General features: G+C 40.1%; 1 long non-coding RNA gene across 1 annotated transcript in view; it reads left to right on the plus strand.

The window, feature by feature from the left end:
• The first annotated feature begins 4,705 nt into the window (after window positions 1–4,705).
• The window catches only part of LOC140116538 (uncharacterized), a 34,009-nt gene continuing 16,006 nt past the window's right edge, over window positions 4,706–22,708 (plus strand). Inside the window, exon 1 of the long non-coding RNA XR_011852798.1 lies at window positions 4,706–4,792. This is a non-coding gene — a long non-coding RNA (uncharacterized lncRNA). The remainder of the gene's footprint in view (window positions 4,793–22,708) is intronic.

A 22,708-nucleotide genomic window follows, 5' to 3' on the forward strand; every position in this document is an offset into this window, starting at 1 on the left:
ATAGTGAAAAAGTATAACAAAGGTAAATTCAGACATACCTACCTGGTACCATTTTAAATCGCCACTGGGATTCTCAGATAAGAAATGTCAGGGTAGGAGACAGCAGAAAGGCAGTACTTGGAATCTCTACTTCCTGCCGTCTACTTCCCCACGGGCTCAGCAGCTACTGGTAGGACATTTAAAGAAAAAAACCTATATTTGTCTATAAAAAAAATGGCAGATCAATTGCCAATGATTTTATCACATCGGATATTCAAGAAAAGCAGCATTTTTGTGTACTGAAAAACAATGGATGTCTGCAACGGTACTCAGCTATAGTAAAGGTGGAGGTTTAACCACCCTAGAGAGTGTCATCGCATAGACATTAGAGGATTTTTTACATGCCACAGCCAGAATATGGTATATATGTTGAATTGCCTGTTTGGCTGGGATACGTTGAGCAAACATCGCATTGTATTGAAATAAGACGAAAGGGAAACAAACACCCACTGCTTATCCCAGCGATCGATGCCACAAGTGAAGCCGCTGGCAGCATTTACAAGACAGAGTTGCATGGCTTCTGAAGATTCGTTGCAATGAGCCAGTGGCACATTATAATGACTACTATGTAAAAATGCCATATACTGCAATACAGTAGTATTGTAGTATATGGAGGAATGATCAGACCATCTAGGGTTAAAGTATGCTAGAGGGTCTAAAGAATAGTAAAAAAAAGTTTTAAAAAATAATAAAAAATAAATAAAAATTAAAATCACCCCCTTTCCCTAAAACTGATCTAAAACATACGGTAATAAACTGTAAAAATCACAAGCATGTTAGGTATCGCCGCGTCTCAAAATGCCCAATCTTTTAAAATATAAAAATGGTAAATCCTAGTGGTGAACCCCATAACGGAAAATAGCACCCAAATATCTGAAACACTTCTTTTACACCATTTTACATCACTTAAAAAATTTAATAAAAAGTGATCACGATGGCAAAAGAATTTTTTTTTCCATTCATTTAGTGAATTTTCGAAAATATATTAAAACACAATAAAACCTATATACGTTTGGTATTACTTGATCATACTGAACAAAAAATAAAGTTGATGTATCATTTGGAGCGCACAGTGAAAGTTGTAAAAACTAAGCCCACAAGAAAATGACGCAAATGCTTTTTTTTGCTAATTTCACCACATTTGGAATTTTTTCCAGCCTCCCACTACACGGTATAGAATAATATATAGCATCACTAAGAAGTAAAAATTGAAGTAAAAAAGAAGCCCTCACACAGCTCTGTACACAGAAAAATTAAAAAGTTATGGATTTTTGAAGGTGGGGAGTGAAAAAAGTGTGTATATGTGATGTGCGTAAGCTGTATGTATGTATATTTGAATGTATGTATGGATTGTATATACTGTATGTGTGTGTTTATATGTTGCATGTGTGTATATGGTAATGTATGTATGTGTGTATATACTGTATGTGTTTACAAACCTGTAAGGTGTGTGTTTATTTACTGTATCACTGTATATGGTACTGTATGTATATGTGTATATGCTGTATGTGTGTATATGGTGTGTTAATACTGTAAATATGGTATGTATATGGTGTATTATTATTATTTATATATACTGTATGTGTGTACTTGATGTGTTTGTGTGTGCATTTGATGTGTACTGGATGTATAGGTGTGTATAGGTGTGCAATTTTATAATATGTGTGCATAAATGTTTGTGATTGTATCATAAACTTGCATACAATTATACAATGTTTATACAATGTATATTTTTTTTAAGAGGAAGCCAGGACGCATTCAGAAATCTGCTTTGGGGACCAGTCTCTCTAAGTGATGCCCCTGGCTATGAGGCAACCTTCTTTCGATCTTGGCCACCAAACTTTATCCCCCATCAAGTAGATAACTTCTCTGGTGGCCATGAGCTTAGCAAGAGCTTGTGTAGATATACTATAGATAGTTTATGACTTGTCTCTAAGTCTATAATCTGGTTGACTAGCATACAGCAACCTGGATTAGTTTATCTTCTATCCTGAAAGTCTTTCTTTACAAAACTAGAAAAAGTGCTCACAAACATAGGAGCATGATTAGATCAAACATTAGGGCCCACTTGTGAGGAAGGGGAACCATGTGAGCAGGTGCTTGGTAATCAGAAAATGATAAACCTCCACACTACGTTTACATGCATCTCAACAATGCAACAGCCGATCCGGCCAGGTGAGACTCAAGAAGAGAGATCCCGCTGGTTGTCAGCATACCAATAAACTTCTGAATGGAATCTCCTCCTTAATACCTTTATCACCTACTCGGGCAGATATTTATTTTCAAGCTAATACTAACACTTTTGTATTTTGCTTGTAAATTGCACTGCCAAATATAAAATGAATCTCTTGGAATCGTAAAATTTAAGACACCATGCATTAAAGCCTCCTGCAAACGTTAGTGTGCAGTCCTTGGAAAATGGCCCGTATGCTGGCCCACTATGCAGAGGACAGAAATTGTCATGCAAAGACTTCTCGTCTGCCAGGCGCTGTAACCTCCGTCCTCTGTATAGTGTGCAGTGTGTGGGTCCAGGTCGACATAAGAGCCATTTTCCAATGACTGTACATGTACTCCCGCAGGAGGCTTAAAGATACATACCTTCCTTTGGGTTCTTGTCTACAGAGTGGTCAGAACAGGTACATGGAGTAGTTCCAGGAGGAAGGGAGAGTAAAGGAAGGCACAACAGAATACAAATACACTTAACCCACAAGAAAGGAGACAGAAAAGAGAAGTGTTATAAGAAATGGCAAAATCTCAAGTACAACGGGTGTTATGTAACATGCTCCATAAAATCTAATGGGAGGTGATAGAAACTATACACTGGGTTCTAGACAGTGGGGGCATTTGTTATCACGTTTCAAATGAAAAACTGGCAAAAGTTTTTTTTCCCTTGCTGTGCCTCTTGCGCCTTATTTATGAAGTGTCAGCACCACAATTTTGGTGGTTTTCCGACATACACTCACTTTCTGAAACAATTTTTGTGGTACAGTTTTTGCCGCACAATATAGCATGTTTCCAGCTCCACCCTCCTCCTCCCAAATTGATAAATTCTCCCAAGTGAGTCCCCAAAAGGGCACTTTCAAAAAATCTCATGCAGTGTTCCTGCATTAGCTCCAATGCGCACACTTAAAATAAACCAAACACCTATCAACCTAACCCTCAAACATAGGGGAGTAGAAAACAAATAAAGGGTACTGAACAGCAATTCCTCCAGAGAAATAGATCAGGTTGCAAGGACAGCTCAGCAGGCCATAACCACCGTAATATACAATAGCTTGTTCTACATTTTCCGAAGATTTGTCGAAAGGGACGCAGCGTCCTTTACGAGCTAGGATAGCATAAATCACGTAACCAGCAAACAATACTGGCCAATTGGGGATCTTCTGACAACAACTAGATCCAGTAAAGAGGTAAACATACATAATCCTAGAGTTTCTAGGTTTCCTAGTCCTCTTTCATATGGAAGAGCATGTGGATATGTTAAGAGTGATGATCTAAGATACTTGCTGCTACCTGGGAGTCATCAACTATGCATTAAATCTGATCATTTATCTTTAAAGGTTGTAGGAAAGTGGCTGGATCTCCAAATTGTAGGAATTTTTAAGGTGCAAAATGTACCTTTCCATGTCATGTGGCTTCAGTAACATACTGATTAACCCATCAAGTTCTGTAAAGGGGTTTCAGTAATCTTTATATACCCCTTGATAAATGTGAATTACAGAACAGGAAGGCACTGGCAGGACAGTACTGGAACACTAGCAGTCTCAGAACTATCCGGCAGCAAGTCCTGTCAGTGCCATTTTGAGCACCAATGCTGCTTTATACCATTAACATTTCTAAAACCTTCACTTAAAAGCACTTCTCCAGATGACTAGACTTAGAAAAGTAAATCGACAAAGTCAGCTTTAAGGAGCTTGAATTGCCACAGGTTAGAATTTAAAATTCCAGGAGTAAAAGCTTTGAAAATGAGTTAAAACAACAGTTATATTTTGCATTTCATTATACAAAATGTTCTTGGTATCATGTTGATTCTTAAAACTCTTGTAAAATAATATATGTAGTTTTGAATATTTTCTGTTTACATGTTCAGCCTTGCGACTAGGAATAATTATCTTCAACAGCTTGAACCAGTGCAGCTTTTCATTGTACAGAACAAATGTTCTTTCAAACACATATCTATGAATTTTTGTTGCTGGAGGCAGAATATTTTAGATAATAGAAAATCTGTATTACATCTTTCCAGTGAATTCATAATTGTCCACAATATGTCAATATTCTCTGATTGCAACTTCTGTATTTCATTTATCACAGCAGGGTTATATGGTATGATATATGTAATAACTGAATAATTTCTCCAAAGAAAATGCTAATGAGGTTCACAAAATTATATCGTAAGTAGCATATAAAATAGTATACTGGTGTTCAACCATTTAGTCATAATCACCCAAAAAGAAATTAGATGATTTCAAAACCTTATTTTACAAAAATGGAATCCATAACGGTATATTAGTAGTTTTGGGGCGGTAGAGGCCTATGAGAAAACTCATGGTGGGCTTACACAGCTGACTCGTGCCTTTAACCGGTATCAGTGCTGGCACTTTCAAAGACAGTTAACCAGTTAAGTGTTGAAGTGAAGCTCAACTGTGTTAACTAACGGTCTTGTAATGCCAATTGGCATTTCCTGTGAAAGCATGGAAGGGTGCTGATCAGTTTACATGACAGCCCGGAGCCACAGAGAGACCAAAGGCTGACTGTAAGAGATCAATAGTAAGCTAACAAAATACATCTAGATCCTGTATATATATATATATATATATATATATATATATATATATATATATATATGTATATATATATATATATATATATATATATATGTATATATATATATATATATATATACACTCACCGGCCACTTTATTAGGTACACCATGCTAGTAACGGGTTGGACCCCCTTTTGCCTTCAGAACTGCCTCAATTTTTCGTGGCATAGATTCAACAAGGTGCTGGAAGCATTCCTCAGAGATTTTGGTCTATATTGACATGATGGCAACACACAGTTGAGCAGATTTGTCGGCGGCACATCCATTATGCGAATCTCCCGTTCCACCACATCCCAAAGATGCTCTATTGGATTGAGATCTGGTGACTGTGGATGCCATTTGAGTACAGTGAACTCATTGTCATGTTCAAGAAACCAGTTTGAGATGATTCCAGCTTTATGACATGGCGCATTATCCTTCTGAAAGTAGCCATCAGATGTTGGGTACATTGTGGTCATAAAGGGATGGACATGGTCAGCAACAATACTCAGGTAGGCTGTGGCGTTGCAACAATGCTTAATTGGTACCAAGGGGCCCAAAGAGTGCCAAGAAAATATTCCCCACACCATGACACCACCACCAGCCTGAACCGTTGATACAAGGCAGGATGGATCCATGCTTTCATGTTGTTGACGCCAAATTCTGACCTGACCATCAGAATGTTGCAGCAGAAATCGAGACTCATCAGACCAGGCAACGTTTTTCCAATCTTCTACTGTCCAATTTCGATGAGCTTGTGCAAATTGTAGCCTCAGTTTCCTGTTCTTACCAGAAAGGAGTGGCACCCGGTGTGGTCTTCTGCTGCTGTTGCACATCTGCCTCAAAGTTTGATGTACTGTGCATTCAGAGATGCTCTTCTGCCTACCTTGGCTGTAACGGGTGGTGATTTGAGTCACTGTTGCCTTTCTATCAGCTCGAACCAGTCTGCCCATTCTCCTCTGGCATCAACAAGGCCACAGAACTGCCGCTCACTGGATGTTTTTTCTTTTTCGGACCATTCTCTGTAAACCCTAGAGATGGTTGTGCGTGAAAATCCCAGTAGATCAGCAGTTTCTGAAATACTCAGACCAGCCCTTCGGGCACCAACAACCATGCCACGTTCAAAGGCACTCAAATCACCTTTCTTCCCCATACTGATGCTCGGTTTGAACTGCAGGAGATTGTCTTGACCATGTCTACATGCCTAAATGCACTGAGTTGCCGCCATGTGATTGGCTGATTAGGAATTAAGTTTTAACGAGCAGTTGGACAGGTGTACCTAATAAAGTGGCCGGTCAGTGTATGTATATATATATACATATATATATCCTATAGTTGAGTGTTTCATATACAGGCGGTCCCCTACTTAAGGACACCCGACTTACAGACAACCCATAGTTACAGACGGACCCCTCTGCCCACTGTGACCTCTGGTGAAGCTCTCTGGATGCTTTACTATAGTCCCAGACTGCAATGATCAGCTGTATGATGCCTGTAATGAAGCTTTATTGATAATCCTTGGTCCAATTACACCAAAAATTTTGAAACTCCAATTGTCACTGGGGCAAAAGAAAAAAAATTGTCTAGAACTTCCATTATAAAATATAGTTTCGACTTACATACAAATTCAACTTAAGAACAAACCTCCAGACCCTATCTTGTATGTAACCCGGGGACTGCCTGTATTTGGTGGGTTTTTGTAGAGCATATATATGGTGCTGTGTTATAAATGTGTGTGTGTGCACATATCTGTAGAGCATATATTTGGTATTTTTGCATTCTGAAGACCAATTTGTGGGTTGGGGAGCAGCAGCGGGGGCTTAGATATATGGGGCACCAATTATAAGTTTGCATCGGGCCCACTAGCGTCTTGTTACACCACAGACCAGAAGTGCATTTGCAAGTATCAAGATTTTGTGACGCATATAAAGTGGTCAAATTTATATAAATTCAAATATCAGCTCAACCTGCAAAAAATTACACCTTATAGAGGTCCATACATCTAAGTATGAAGTATGGAAACTTTACTGGTGGCAGAATATAGTGAAACATTTTTTTCAAAAGATATTTTTAAAAATGTATTATAACATAATAAAAGCTATTTATAAATTTGGCTTCTCCGTGATCATACTGGCCCAAAGAATAAAGAGGAAGTTTTATATGGGATGCACAGTGAAAGCCGTATAAACAGTGCCCACAAGAAATGCCAACAAATAATTTTTTTTGTCAATTTTACTTCATTTAGAATTTTTTTTCCAGCTTCTCATTTCATGGAAGCATGGAATATTACTAAGTCACACTACGAAGTACAATTAGATGTAGATGATAATTCCACTAGCCTGTCTAATGGTCAAACTGTGACTGCTGTAGCAAAGCTAATGAGTAGATAAAGTAGTATTAATCTAAAGATCAAGATGGACCCGCATAAGAGTATGCAGTGTATAAGCAAGTGTAACATGTAGTGCAGATATTATATACAGTCAGGATGGGGGTGCAGTGTGGAAAGTTGTGTTCATACTGAAATCCTTCTTTAATTTTCTGGAAAGATATATAGGGGCCCTGGTCAGATTTCTCGAAATTAGCAAATGTTGCAATCAGCTCAAAGCTAATTTCCAGGCCTGGTCAGGGGCAGCCTCAGATTTGCACCAAAATTTGCAACTTTTTTGCAACTTTTGTAAAAAAAAGTCACAACTTTCATATCTGGATTCAGGGAACACTGCAGAAAACTAAACAATGACAAACTTTGAAGGGAGACGCAAATGCAAATGAGCACATGCACCATGAAAAGTCTCAAACGATAAAAGTAAAGGCGTGCAAAAAGTTTGATACATGTGCCCCATAGAATAGTGTATGGAATATTGACATCAGAGAATGATAAGGTGGCCCAGTAGTCAACAGCAGTCGGACAGTGACAGAAGTGTTTCAAGTAGTAGTGGTCATGGCCAAAATGGAGAGCAGTAATGTAGTTAAACCATAACTAGAATAATAAATACAGGCACTCGCTTGTGAATCCAAAAGTGAAATAAAACTTTATTGCGGCTGTGTATAAAAAGCGTGACGTTTTGACCAGCTTTCAGTCATTTCTCAAACACTCATATCAAAACATATAAAGAAAGAGTTATAAGTACATTAATCACATACAATCTTCCATGACATAATGGATCGGATTAACAGATCATTAAGGTCAATGATTTGTTCAGGTACAACAAAGTCAAGTAGCTGTTGTTCCAAAGGTCTATATTTCACCTGCTACAAGTTCCATTATATACTGTTAGGCAGTTTACTCAATAACAGTATGGAACAAATACATCTTTGCAACAACAATCACTTGACTCTACTACTTCATTTTGTTGTACCTGGGTAATCATAGACCTAACTGATCCATTATTGTGTGATATCATTATGTCATAGATGCTTGTATACAGTATGATTAATTAACTCATAGCTCTTTTACTATGTTGCCAGTCAAATGTCACAATTATTATAAACAGAAACAATAAAGTTTATTTCTCTAGCATTCACAAACAAGTGCCTTGGATATTCTTGGATATCTGTCCCTCAGTATATTGTGAAAATGTATCATCAGATGAACCTTTGTTATGCTTATGTATCAGATCCATACATGTATGTATGTATCGCTGAGTGACCAGTTAGGCTACATTCACACTACAGTATGGGGGACGTATATACGGCCGACGTATATACGGCCGATATACGTCCCCCATACACTCCTATGGGCTCACGGCCCTGTACGGGAGCGGTACGGTGCAGCACACGTGCGGCACCGTACCGCTCCGTAGCCCGGGGAAAGATAGGACATGTCCTATCTTTCCCCGTATTACGGCGCCGTGCGCCATTAGTTTCTATGGAGAGGGGCGGGGGTGAGCTGCGCTCACCTCCTCCTCCTCTCCCCGCGCTGCCGTGTGCCCGCCGTACTAAGGTGCGGCGGGCTCACGGCAGTGTGAATTTAGCCTTAGTCTGTACTTCATACCAGCTTTCAGAATTACCACAGTACATATCATCCATCCTTTTGAGACAATTAAAGGTGTTTGCCCATGAAAGACATTTGTTAAATTTCAATTCCCTAGTGTTGTTTACACAATAAAGATATTTTTAACCCCTTACAATTTTACAAAGTTTTATTGCTGTTTTAGCTCCTATCAGGCAGTGATGATCAGTGTAAGATTCCAGAGTGTAGACGAGGACTCTCCAACCAGACTCTTCATGATTCCTCTGTGCTTATAGCTGTGTGCTGACAATGTGGTTAGATTATCAGAGTCAAGGTTTATATACACTTTCATTCAGCTTCTCAACATTCCCTAGTAACTGACACATAGAAAAAGAGAGATGAGACAGATCAGAGATTAGAGATGATGAGATCCATGAGATGCATATGACATATGACATTCTCAGCTATGCTACATCTCAGCCACCCTCCCCTTCCCCTGGATAACGATCTTATCTGCCTGTAGCTTTAAGCTTTACTCTCCTCCCACTATTGCTTTTTGGCAAGAAGTGTGTGTGCGAGGTCACCTTGGAATGCAAGGTTGATAATGCAAAGGCTGTAATGCAAAGAGCAGCTCAGTGCAGCTCAGACAGGAGAACAATAGGTCTTCCCGACCCAAAAGTCAAAAGATTAACATTCGCATCCAGTGGCAACTAAAATTGTGTACACCAGGACTGATAGAGATAGGTTGGAATTACATCTGAGCAATGCCGTATTTTTGTTTATAACATGGAATTAGAGAACGTATTACTTTGTCATCCTGAGTATATTTAAGAATCTTGTCTTTGTGGGAATACCCCTTTAATGTGCCTTGTGAAGAAATAAAAATAACAAAAATTACTGCTGAATGGACCGAATTTATTTTCACATTTTTTTAGTTTTATAACTGAATGAATTATAATTTTAAAAATATTTTACAAGGCAATCATTGTACAGCTGATCCCTAGAGCAGGCACGCAGCCAAGGAACAACACACTGCCTGATTTCAACTTGGCATAGGACGAAAGGAAAAGCTTTGTGTGGGTGCAAAACACATTTTATGTCTGACAAAGCCAAAAACTAAATATAGAGTAGCTGAGTAAAAGCAGGTTAAACACTTTGTGCATTAAAAGTTCCAGGGAAGGTACCTCCCCTGCTCTTAGGACTTTTGACAGAGCTCAAGATTAACACAATGCTTTTTGTAACTATTTTAGGTTAGAAGGAGATTTTTGAAAACTGTCTCAAATAACAACTTTATGTCCAGTCAAACCATCACAGTGCAACCTACTTCATACATTGTATTCAGCTGTTGTATAATGGAATCTGTGCTGGGAATGGGCAACAAGGACAGTTTTAATTGTTTTTATGTACCCTATTTGGCAAGCATTTTGTGTGAGTATGTGTATTCCAAAGTCAGGAGTAAATCAAAATCAAATATAAAGGGTAATGCTTTATCGTTGATTCAAAAAAAAAAAAACTCAGGATGATCCTGCCATAATGTTACATGTGATTACATGTGATTTTTGGCCTGGTGAAGAAGCAACAAAGAATTTTAGAAAAGGAACATCATACAGTAAAACATGGTAGTGGTGGTGTGATGGTCTGGGCTGGGTTTTGCTGCTTCATGACCTGGAAATCCTAAGGAGAATGTCAGGCCATTTGTTTGTGACTTCAAGTTGAAATCCTATTAGAATCCTATTATGAAGCAGTACAATGGGGGTCATTTACTAAGGGCCCGATTCGCGTTTTCCCGGCGTATTTCCGATTTGCGCCGATTTTCCCTGAATTGCCCCGGGATTTTGGCGCACGCGATCGGATTGTGGTGCATCGGCGCTGGCATGCACGCAACGGGGGTGTGGCCGAACGAAAACCCGACGGAAAATTACACTTACCTTCACCAGGTATAGGCCGGTGAATTTCAGGGCCTATACCTCCGGGGAACTTCAGCGCAGCAGCGCTGCGGAGCCTATACCTGCGGGGGAACTGCCTTAGTGAATCCCGGCCGGACCCGAATCCACCGCAGAGAACGCGCCGCTGGATCGCGAACGGACTGGGTAAGTAAATCTGCCCCAATATGTCAACTTAAACTAGCCACAAACCAGCTCTGAAAATTTAGCAACACAAAAACATAAAGTTCTTTCTTTTATCGTCATCTCCTCGACCTTCTTATGACAATTTTAATAGTTTTCTGTTGTTCCTCTAGAAATCAGAGTTAGGGCCCTACAGCGTGTCCCCCCTAGACAACGAGCATATCCCCCCCCTAGACAACGAGCATGTCCCCCCCAGACAACGAGCATGCCCCCCCTTAGACAACGAGCATGCCCCCCCTAGACAACGAGCATGCCCCCCACTAGACGAGCATGCCCCCCCCCTAGACGAGCATGCCCCCCCCCTAGACAATGAGCATGTCCCCCCTAGACAACGAGCATGCCCCCCACTAGATGAGCATGCCCCCCCTAGACGAGCATGTCCCCCCCTAGACAACGAGCATGTCCTCCCCTAGACAATGAGCATATCCCCCCCTAGACAAAGAGCATGCCCCCCCCAGACAACGAGCATGTCCCCCCACCTAGACAACGAGCATGCCCCCCCCCCCATGGCTGCGTGCCCTTTTTTGTGTGTTTGTGTTATTTTTGTCTTCCAGGACCGTGCCAGCTGTGGACTGCTTCAGATTCGAAGGATTACGTCGATGACCGACATTTCTAACAAATAAAATGGTCAACGAGGGTGTGTCTGCGTTCTTTGTTCAATTAAACTTATATTTGTTAAAAACGGTGTGATTTCTTTTTTTGCGACACTCTTCATAGTTTGCCATAGTAGTGGTGCCTGCTAGGTGACGGTGCTCATTACTAAGGGCTGGCCTTAGTGTTTGCCTTAATTTTTTTGGCAAATTCACACTAACGCCCATACCATTACCCCGGTACCCACCGCCACCAGGGGTGCCGGGAAGAGCCGGGTACAAACCAGTACCTGACCGTCTATAGACAGTCAGGCAGTGGGGCGGCCGCAGGCTGTTATTGTTGTGCTGGAATAGCCCCCTAACAGTGGGCTATCCCAGCTCAGTAATGGCAGGCTGCTGCTGCTTTTTTTGTATCTGGCTGATTTGAAAAATAGGGGGCACCCCACGCTGTTTTCTCTTCAAATTACAAGGGGGCTCCCAGGCTATTTCCCTAATTTTTTCAAAAAAATGGGGGGAAAAAACGGCATGGGGTGCCCCCTATTTTTCAAATCAGCCAGATACAAAAAAGCAGCAGCAGCCTGCCATTACTGAGCTGGGATAGGCCTCTGTTAGGGGGCTATTCCAGCGCAACAATAACAGCCTGCAGCCGCCCCACTACCTGACCATCTATAGACGGTCAGGTACTGGTTTGTACCCGGCTCTTCCCGGCACCCCTGGTGGCGGTGGGTATCGGGGTAATGGTATGGGCGTTAGTGTGAATTTGCCAAAAAAATTAAGGCAAACACTAAGGCCAGCCCTTAGTAATGAGCACCGTCATCTAGCCGGCACCACTACTACGGCAAACTATGAGTTTGTCGCAAAAAAAGAAATCACACCGTTTTTAACAAATATAAATTTAATTGAACAAAGAACGCAGACACACCCTCGTTGACCATTTTATTTGTTAGAAATGCCAGTCATCGACGTAATCCTTCGAATCCGAAGTAGTCCACAGCATGCACGGTCCTGGAAGACACAAATAACACACACTGTGGCGGATGCACTGAATTATTGAGACATGCACCCACCTGCTCAATAAGATGTCCCCAAAATGGTATTAATTTAAATGTCATCTCATACCGCATAAATGACACCTTAAAGAGGGCCTGTCACCCAGAAATTCGGCACTAGATGTTACTAAAGTAATCAGCTCCTAGTGCTAAACCAAATGCAGCGGTGTTACACAGAAACCTCTGATAACGCTAATTAACACTGCCGCGCTGTACACTACAAACGCTGGACCGCTCTCAAAGTGGCGTATTCATGAGGGGATGGGATTGTGGGCATGACATGCGGCAGTCACTGCCGGCCTATGGAACGAGCGGGGAGGTCAGGGGAAGAGGGACCGCCCCCTCATGAATACGTCGGACCCCTTCGAGAGCGGTCTGGCGTTTCTAGGGTACAGCGCAGCGGTGTTTGTTAGTGTTATTGGAGGTTTCCGGTAGTGCTATCAGTGTAGCACCGCTGCGTCTGTCTTAGCACTAGGAGTAGCTTACTTTAGTAACATCGCTGGGCGCGTTCACATGGTGCGTATTGCCTGCGTTTTCATTGCGTTTGAAATGCATTACAACAGCTGAGAGGCGATTTGCCTAATTAAATTACTCTTGTTAACGCATGCGTTGACATTGCGTTTAGAGTGCGTTCTGTAAACGGAAACGTTAACAGTATTGTAATTAGGCATATCGCCTCCTCAGCTGATGTAATGCGTTTCAAACGCAATGAAAACGCAGGACATAACTCACCGTGTGAACGCGCCCTCCTAGTGCTGTTTTTCAGGGTGACAGGTCCTCTTTCCACAGCTCCGCACACCAAAGTATAGAAAAATTATTGGCCTCAAAGTATGGCAAAATGAAGAATTTTTTTTCTACAAAAGATTAAAATTTTTTAAAAAATCTAAAACACAATAATTCTTTTCAATGTTACCATTTTTAGGACACTATGGTCTTTTAAACAATTTTTTTACATGTTTTATATTTTTTGCGAGAAGAGTTGTTCTTTTTAGTGTCTTATTTTAGAGTGCAGAACTTTTTTTTTATCACTCTTTAGGAAATTTTTTTTTAAAGGTATTTATTAAAAATGATCTTTTTTCAGAAAGTTTTTTCCTTTTTTTTCCCTGGCGTTTACCGTGCGGGTTCAGTAATGATTCTGTTTTATTATACAGATTGTTATGGACGCGGCAATACCAAATAAGTGTTTTTATAGGAAAGTGACATTTTAGGGGCTTATATTTTTATGTATTTATTTTTTATTTATTCTAATGTGTAGTGTTTAGTGTTTTTACATGTTTTTACTTTTCCATACTTGAACTTGAACCAGCGATGCTCTGATACACTGCTCTACAATACTTTTTCATTGTAGAGCAGTGTAAACTGTCTGAGCATGCAGACTGGCAGGGATATCGGGCAGCTCCGAGGCACATGCCAGTCCTCGGAGCTGCCCAGAAGAGGATCGAATCCCCCGGTAAGCGGCGCGGGGGATCCGATCCATAGCGGGAACCCCCTCACACGCCGCGGTCATGCTTGACCGCGACGTGTAAGGGGTTAACACCCGCGATCGGAGTCGGCTCCGATCGTGGGTGTTAGAGCGCGGTGACATTGCGATTATTGCAGGGCTTGTACGTCACAATGCTGACATACAAGTCCTGATAGATGTGTCCTGTCACACACTGACCTGTACCTGTGCATGATGTGAGGGTCAGGCTGTGTCCTACCTCATCCCTGCTGGGGAGATGCTTCTACTGGACGTCTGCAGCTCCTGAGGGGGGTAAGCACATCACACAAGGTGCTCTTCTCTCTGTGCTGCCCCCCTGCTCTACAGCTTCAGGAGAAGGAGCAGAGGAGTCTGCAGGGTCTATGGCCGGGGCACACAGCAGCCGCTCTCCTGGTGACCCCCCCCTGATGATTCCTCCTCACACATCACGGCAGCTCACACAGGGGGGAGGAGGAGGGGCTGTGCTGTGCTTTTCGGTGCTGGGAGCTCAGGATCTCCAGGTGACACTTCCCCCCCTGATGTTTCCTCCTCACACATCCCGCGGCAGCTCACACAGGGAGGAGGAGAGGGGCCGTGCTGTGCTGTGAGCTCAGACTTCACAGCCTCCGCGCTGCCCCTGTGTCTCTGCAGTCAGTGTGTCCCGGGACCAGGAGACGGGACTCAGTCTCTTGGACCGGGACAATGCAGAACAAAGCGTGAGAATCTCTTAACCTCCCGGTTAAAATCGTGACAGTCCCGCCGAAAGCGGGACAGTTGGGAGGTATGCATTCCTGACACATCTGAACAAAGGTGTCATATGAGGAAGAAGATTGCAAGTGGAGCACTGGAGTATATCTGACAACTGGTGAGACAAATTCGTTCATTTGGTAATAGCCAGCGTCTTTCCTGCAGTCTCAAAGATCTCAAAAACGCATAGATGCATCAGCTGTTATTTGCATTGCATCACACTTTCTGCTGTTCTAAGTCTCTCAATGTGTTCCCTCCAACAGAGTAGGGATCATCAGGAGATCACTATTAGCTGTATTTGAAGAAAATAATAAAGTTGTGCCAGCCTACTGATGGTGGCCTCTGGCAGCCCGATAATCGCTGCTGTTCGTGGTGAAAAAATGCAGGGTATAAAAGGATTATTCTCCACCCATCTGCTTCCATGGTGTGACATCAGCCCACTCCTATTGGTTTACGATGGGCAGCCAATCACATACAGATGGGGGGGGGGGGGGCAGAACAGAGCTCTCACCCTTAGTATATCAGGCAAATGTATGAAGAGTTCGGACCACTGATTGTCTGTGTCCATAATTTGCACTGGTGGGTAAGATTAATAAGGTTACCATACATATAATAATAATAATCGTAATAATAATTCCTTATTTTATATAGTGCACACAGATTACATATAGGTTATTATATGAGAAGATAGGTTATTACATTTCTCTTGATTGAGAAATAAATCTATTCCTCACCCAGCCTAGAGATTTATATTTTCATAACTTTGAAATGTGAATGACACTAGAACACAATGGGTACACAATATGCATTCTCCATATAGAATATGGTTTTTTCTAGTGCCCAATACCACTTAGTGTCACGCTGATAGTACATTGCCTTACATATTTAGTAATAGAGACACTATGTAAATGGTATGGTGCTATATGACCATAGTGGACAGGATAACCTTCCTGGATTTGGATATCTCAATTCAGGCAGATCGACAGCATCGATCAGTTTAGTGGCATGGCAAAGGCACCATCCTCCATCTTTAAAACAAGGTATACCAAAGGGACAGTTCCTCAGAGTAAGGAGGTATTGAGAGTATTGAGTCAGCTAAAACGCTAAAAAAATGACTGACAGACTTGATCTGTTACTACCTAGACAACAAGCATTAATGGATGGCACCATATGCTTAATTGCTACCTTTGACATCAAGCCCCAGCCATTAGAAAAGTCCTAGAGAAGTTTTGGTATATACTATTGTAGGATGGGGATATTAAAAGTTGACTCCAAACATGTCCATTGTTAACATACAGAAGAGGACATAACTTGAGGGACCGATTGGTCCGTAGCCATCTGTCTCCTGTTATCATGGAGAACACATGCTCGATATATGCCATTTGAAGGGCACCTACACATGTGGTAAATGTAAGGGGTGCAAATACATTAGTCAAAGTAAAACTTTCTGCAATGTATCCACAGGGATATCCTATGAGAAAAGTGAATTTTTAAAGTGTCAAATGGCAGGTGTAGTTCACTTGCTCATCTGTTCATGCCCATTGCATTATGGGGACAAAAGTTTTCGAGCATGGGGGGGCATGGATGGGCATGCTGGCTATATGTATACTGGTTGGAAGCTGTGACTAGTGCTTTCCCACCCTCGGCTTATACTTGAATCAATAGGTTTATACAGTTTTTTTAAATTGGGTACCTCGGCTTATACTCGGGTCAGCTTATAATTAGGTATATAAGGTATTTGATTTTGAACATCAGAGTATTAAAATTACAAACTCACATGAATTAAATTTACATTTACCCAAAACTCCCTTACAGCTGTTGATCAATAAATAAACAGCATAAGAAAGTGTGGGATCCTCTATAAAAGCTGAAGTTTGGCATTTATCTAATCTGGAGCATGCAGGATTGTGTTAACAATATATCAAAAAGCAAATTCCAAACAGCTACATCAGGTACATCAGGCCTCACAGCAGCACAATAGGAAAAAGTTATTGATGCTAAAGGTGGTTCTACAAGGTATTTATTCATTTTAAAAACCAAGTCTGACTTACACCAGTTATGTGACTGTGGCAGTCAGTGGTAAGCAAGAGTTTAGAAAATTACATTAAAAGATTGTGTCACCTATATATTTTTGAACACATAAAACCACAAAAGGAATATAATAAAAAAAAAAACACAAAGAGTATTTTTGTTCTCTTCTTCGTTCCGTTTATGGATTGAACTATTGTCAAATTCAGAATTTTCTACAACAACAGTGACCACACTTACCTACTGTATTCATGTATTGTTGGATGTGATAGGAGGGGTGTTCCTGTATGCGCAAACTATCAAGATTATCCCTGTCCCTGATAGTGGGGATTTATTAGCGCGACATCTGTATATAGGAATGCTTGCATATAAGGTGGATAGGATATATTTTTTTACTCCGATAAGTGTGATTTAGCAGTACCTAACAGTATACTAATGCTTACATATATGGATTCTAGCCTGTTAAAACGTAAGACCAGGTTTATGTCCCAGATAGTGGTAGTCTATTAGCACCATAATGGGAAATCACTCATATTCCTTTTAGTGGTGGTTTACTAGCCCTATGGTCGTTTACCAGCACCATAACATTTACATAGTGTCTCTATTGCTAAATATATAAGGCAATGTACTATCACCATGACACTAAGTGATATTGGGCATTAGAGAAAACCATATGCTATATAGAGAATATCTACCTAATATCTTCTAGTGTCATTTACATTTCCGAGTTATGAACATATAAATCTCCAGGCTGGGTGAGGAATAGATTTATTTATCATGCAAAAAAAAGGTAATAACCTATCTTCTCATATAAGAACCTTATTGATCTTACTCCCCAGTGCAAATTATGGACATAGACAATCAGTGGTCCAAAATCTACATACATTTGCCTGATATACTAAGGTCATTTAACCTCCCAGAAATGGTAGATCTGTATTAGTAGTAGTAACACTTGCCTAAGCGTCATCTGGACCCTGTCATTGTAGATATGATTTTGGAGGATGAGTTCTTTGTACTGGCCCCTCCCCCATCTGTACATGATTGGCTGCCCATCCTGAACCAATTGGAGTCGGCTGATGTTATGCCATGGGAGGAGATGGGTGGAGTATAATCCTTTTATACCCGGCATCTTTTCGCCGCGATCAGCGGCTAATATCAGGCTGACGGCGCCCACTCTCAGGATGGCGGCACAACTATTATTATTATTTATTGTTTTCTCCAAATAGAACAAATGTGAACTCTCCTGATGATCCCTACTCTGTTAAGAGAAACACATTGAAAGACTTATAACAGGAGAACGTGTGATGCAATGCAAATAACAGCTGATGCATCTATGTGTTTTTGATATCTTAGACTGCAGGAAAGAGACTCTGGCTATTACCCAATAAACGAAGATACAGCTGAATCTCACCAGTTGCCAGATATACTCCAGTGCTCCACCTGCAGGATACTTCTTTGTATGACACCTTTGTTCAGATGTGTCAGGAATGTGTATAAAAAATGTGAACTGGCTCATTGGGTCATTGAGGCACATTTACTTAGCCGGTCACTGGAGTTCATATAAAGTGCATTGCCTAACTTTAATGTACTGTGCTACGATTCACTAAGATTGTGTGCCCGATATCATGAATGTGTCGCTTCCCAGCTAAGGTCCGACAGAGTTCCCCATCTTTTTAGTGGTGCTAGGACTAGTGAACACGCCCTAATTTGTGTCGCATGGAAGCCAGTGCAGCTGCGCCAAAAAAGGGTAGCTGGTGCCATAATCCCAGCACATGTATAAATTACCTGTGCAAGCCGTTTAAGCCCCAAAAACGGTGTACAGTTCGACAAAAGAGCGCATACTTAGCCCCATTGGGTGGTGTACTTTTTCACTAATGGTGACAGTCACTTATACAAGACCTTCCTCTTTTTAGATACGCCTAGTAAATGTTAAGTTTTAATTTTTTTTTTATTTATAAGAGTGATTGTAAGCTTATACATGGCTTATTTCTAATAACAGTACTAGTAACAGTTGAGTTTTCTTTATTAAAAAAGTGTCTTATGCAACTGCATCAAGTTCTTTTTTTACAATGGAATTGGCTTTTAGATACAGTAACTGTTATGTAATCAGTTTTATTCATGCCTAATTTTCTTAAATTGAGTCAAATGTATGATTATAAGCATTAGTTCATGTAATATACTATCATTAATCAAAGATCATGTTCTACATACATTTTTTATCTTAATAATAAGTCTGATGTTTATAATAAGTTGCATTCAAATTACATTGCTTTCACATAATTGCTTCTGAAGCAACTGTAGTAAACTACAGCGATGAGAAAAAGAAAGTACCTTTTTTGTGAATTATTTGGTTTTAAATATCAGAATATCCCAGGGGCAGGGGACTTGTTAGCTATATACTGTGGATCATGGGCAGGCTGGCTATATGCTTTGATCTTGAGCTGGTTATATATATATATATATATATATATATATATATATATATATATATATATATATAAATAAATATATATATATATATATATATATATATATATTTATATATATTGGGGGCTATGTACTGGTTATATACTAGAGGGCATGAGCTGGCTGGTTACATACCAGGGGTATGTGCTAGCGGTCTATATACTGGGAGTCAGAGGGGTAGCTATATACTAGGGAGCATGGGCTTGATGGCTATATACTGGGGGCATGGATGGGCAGGCTGGCTATATGTATACTGGTTGGAAGCTGTGACTAGTGCTTTCCCACCCTCGGCTTATACTTGAATCAATAGGTTTATACAGTTTTATAAAATTGGGTACCTTGGCTTATACTCGGGTCAGCTTATACTTGGGTATATAAGGTATATGGTTTTGAATATCAGAGTATTAAAATTACAAACTCACATGAATTAAATATACATTTACCCAAAACTCTCTTGCAACTTTCATTGAAATTAGGATGGTAAGTAGTAGCTAGGAGCTGTTGATCAATAAATAAACGGCATAAGAAAGTGTGGGACCCTCTATAAAAGCTGAAGTTTGGCATTTAGCTAATCTGGAGCATGCAGGATTGTGTTAAAACTATATCAAAAAGCAAATTCCAAACAGCTACATCAGGTACATCAGGCCTCACAGCAGCACAATAGGAAAAAGTTATTGATGCTAAAGGTGGTTCTACAAGGTATTTATTCATTTTAAAAACCTAGTCTGACTTAGGCTACATTCACACGATGTATGCCCGCCGTACCGCTGCTCACCCCTGCCCCTCTTCATAGGAAGATACAGCTCACGGCGCCGTAATACGGGAAAAGATAGGACATGTCCTAGGTAGATCAGACCTTAAACTTCACAACCCTCACTTTCTTATGTACTTTGTGCGCTAGATTATCTATTGAATCATACCCTAGGACAGACTCATCAACGAGTACAACAGCGGCATAGATAATATGTGGAAGCATACAGGGAACGTGTTACTGTTAGGGGTCTCTTTACCCTGAGGAAGTCACCGGATTGGTGACGATACACGTGGGGTCTGCTCCATTTCCCTCTCCGTCTGAAGTTGCCTGCTGCCTTATTTGTGTCCACTTACATTTGGACCATCGACATTGTTACACCTTATGTTTTGGGTATTGTATTATCCAGCAAGCAGGCATCTTGTGAATCAGGTTTTTGCACTGAGCTTGCACATGTATATATACTATATGGAGTCAGTCATTTAATACCTGCTTTTCTTATTGCTCATAAATTCATTAGGTCATTTGTTCCATTGTCAGATTGTGTGAGGGAGTGTAGGGCTTATTCGCCCTTGGCAGCTATATACACCCTTATATACAACCTTTCGGGTGTATTTTTAAGTGCTTTTATAATTCTTTTCTTGTTGTCCTGTGGTCATTTGTTGTGAATATGTACTAATAAACAATGTTTTATTGTCTAGTCCTGTGTTCTCATTCCACCTTTTTTCTTCTGTTCTGTATTATGCTACATACAGGGATGCGTGGACGTGTTGCTTATATACTTTTTCAGAAAAGCCTGCTCTGTTTGTGTCTTATGTTACGGTTATTGTTGACTGTTAATATTATGGTTATTGATACTGTTACCCCCTTATCTGATATGTACACTCTTCTCCTTCCCTTCCCATTCCCATCCCTCTCCTCTTTCTGTCCCCCTTTTCCCCCCAACTTTTCTTTTCCTCCGTTCCACTTGAGATTTGTATTACTGCATTGTTATTTGCAGCAGTGCAATCCGGTTACCCCGGGGATCACCAGGATTATTAACTCCCTCTACTGTATAATTCTGTTTAAAACCCCAATAAAAATGTGTGTTAAAAAAGAAAAACATATGATCTAGTCAACAAGTTAATAATGCCCCAAAAGAAAGTATTTATAAAGTGCATCTCATCCCACAAAAAATAAGCAACAATGATAATCTGCTCTGAATGTGGCTCCTTCCCTTCAATGCCTGTCTCTGTGCCCATACAGTGGTTAACCACCAAATATGAAGTATTGGCACACTCTGGAGAAATTGGGTATCAATCTTTGTTGTTAATTTTGTCATTTTGGATGTGTACATTTTAAAAAATTACATTAATTTAGCCAAAGAAATTACCTTCAATTTTTTTTTAACCACTGGGTTTACATAACTTGAGGAGAGTAGTTTAAATATTGGGGTAATTTTTGGGGTTTTACTATTACCTAGGCCTCTTAAAGTCACTTGAAAGCTGAGCAGGTCCCTAAAAAGTATTTTGCATCTAAAATTATAAGCCTCAGAACATCCTACAAAAACGAGAGGATTTATAAGAAAACATTCCAATATAGACATTTGTCACAAAAAAAAAATGTGCAAAAGCTCGACTGGTCTCATGTGGCAAACTTGGTAGGAAGGGGCAGGGCAACTAACTTTGCAACTTTATTTTACATAGACATTTGTCACATCCTCCGCACTAGCAGCGATGTTACACTAATAGGCACAGGTGCAATTTAACACGAGGAAAGTACAAATGAGGCTAAAAAACAAGACAAAAAAGGATCTTGACTGATAGGAAAACTATGAAGAGGAAAGATAAATATCTCCATATGTCTCTGAAAAGCAGAAAATGTAGAATTCATTGTAAAAATTCTAAATTTTTACAATTTTTCCCCATAAATAACATAAAAAATATCACCCAAATTTTTCAACTAACAGGACATCTAGGAAGATAAAAGATAAATCTAATCCAAATGTCAAGGGAAAAACACCTGCAAATGTTAGTGACAATGTTAAAAAATGGCCTTGTCAGGAAGGTGCAAAATGTCCCAGCTGTTAAGGGGTTAAATATCACTGGTCAACTAATGTTTTAATTTATTTAAAATATTATAACTTACATAATACTCCACACATTACTTTATTTTCATGATAAACTGTCGTGAGCGCTGGGAGAGACAGATAAGATGTAAAATGCAAACACTCTAAACTAAATATTGCTATTTACATAAACTAAAAAACACTCATTAAACCCTGTATAACAGTTTTATGGAATCAAAAAGCTTTGAGTATTCTCAAGAACCCCATATGCTTAAAAATATGGTTTGTTTGGGTTGGTATGGTAGAAAGACTGCATTTCTGCTAACAAGTTAATTGCCACAAAAAGGCCTGTCATGGGAGATATGTATATGTTGATCCATCTGAAGGGAACATGAAAGAGGAAAATTGCAGTGAGATCATGCAACACACACAACATATGATAAATGAGATGTGAATTGGCCCTTATTCACTACCAGATTTTTAGACAGTTCTTTTGAAAGGCAAATTTTTTACGTCTGACAAAAAGGAAGTTATGTTAATATGTATATAATTAATATATAAATCAAAGCAGAACTACAGTGTGTTACAGCATATACTTTCATGGAAAAGGATCCCAACTGGTTCCGAGTTGATTACTGTAGATTTACAAAATATT

This window comes from Engystomops pustulosus, chromosome 2, assembly GCF_040894005.1.
Source record: "Engystomops pustulosus chromosome 2, aEngPut4.maternal, whole genome shotgun sequence".
NCBI lineage: Eukaryota > Metazoa > Chordata > Amphibia > Anura > Leptodactylidae > Engystomops > Engystomops pustulosus.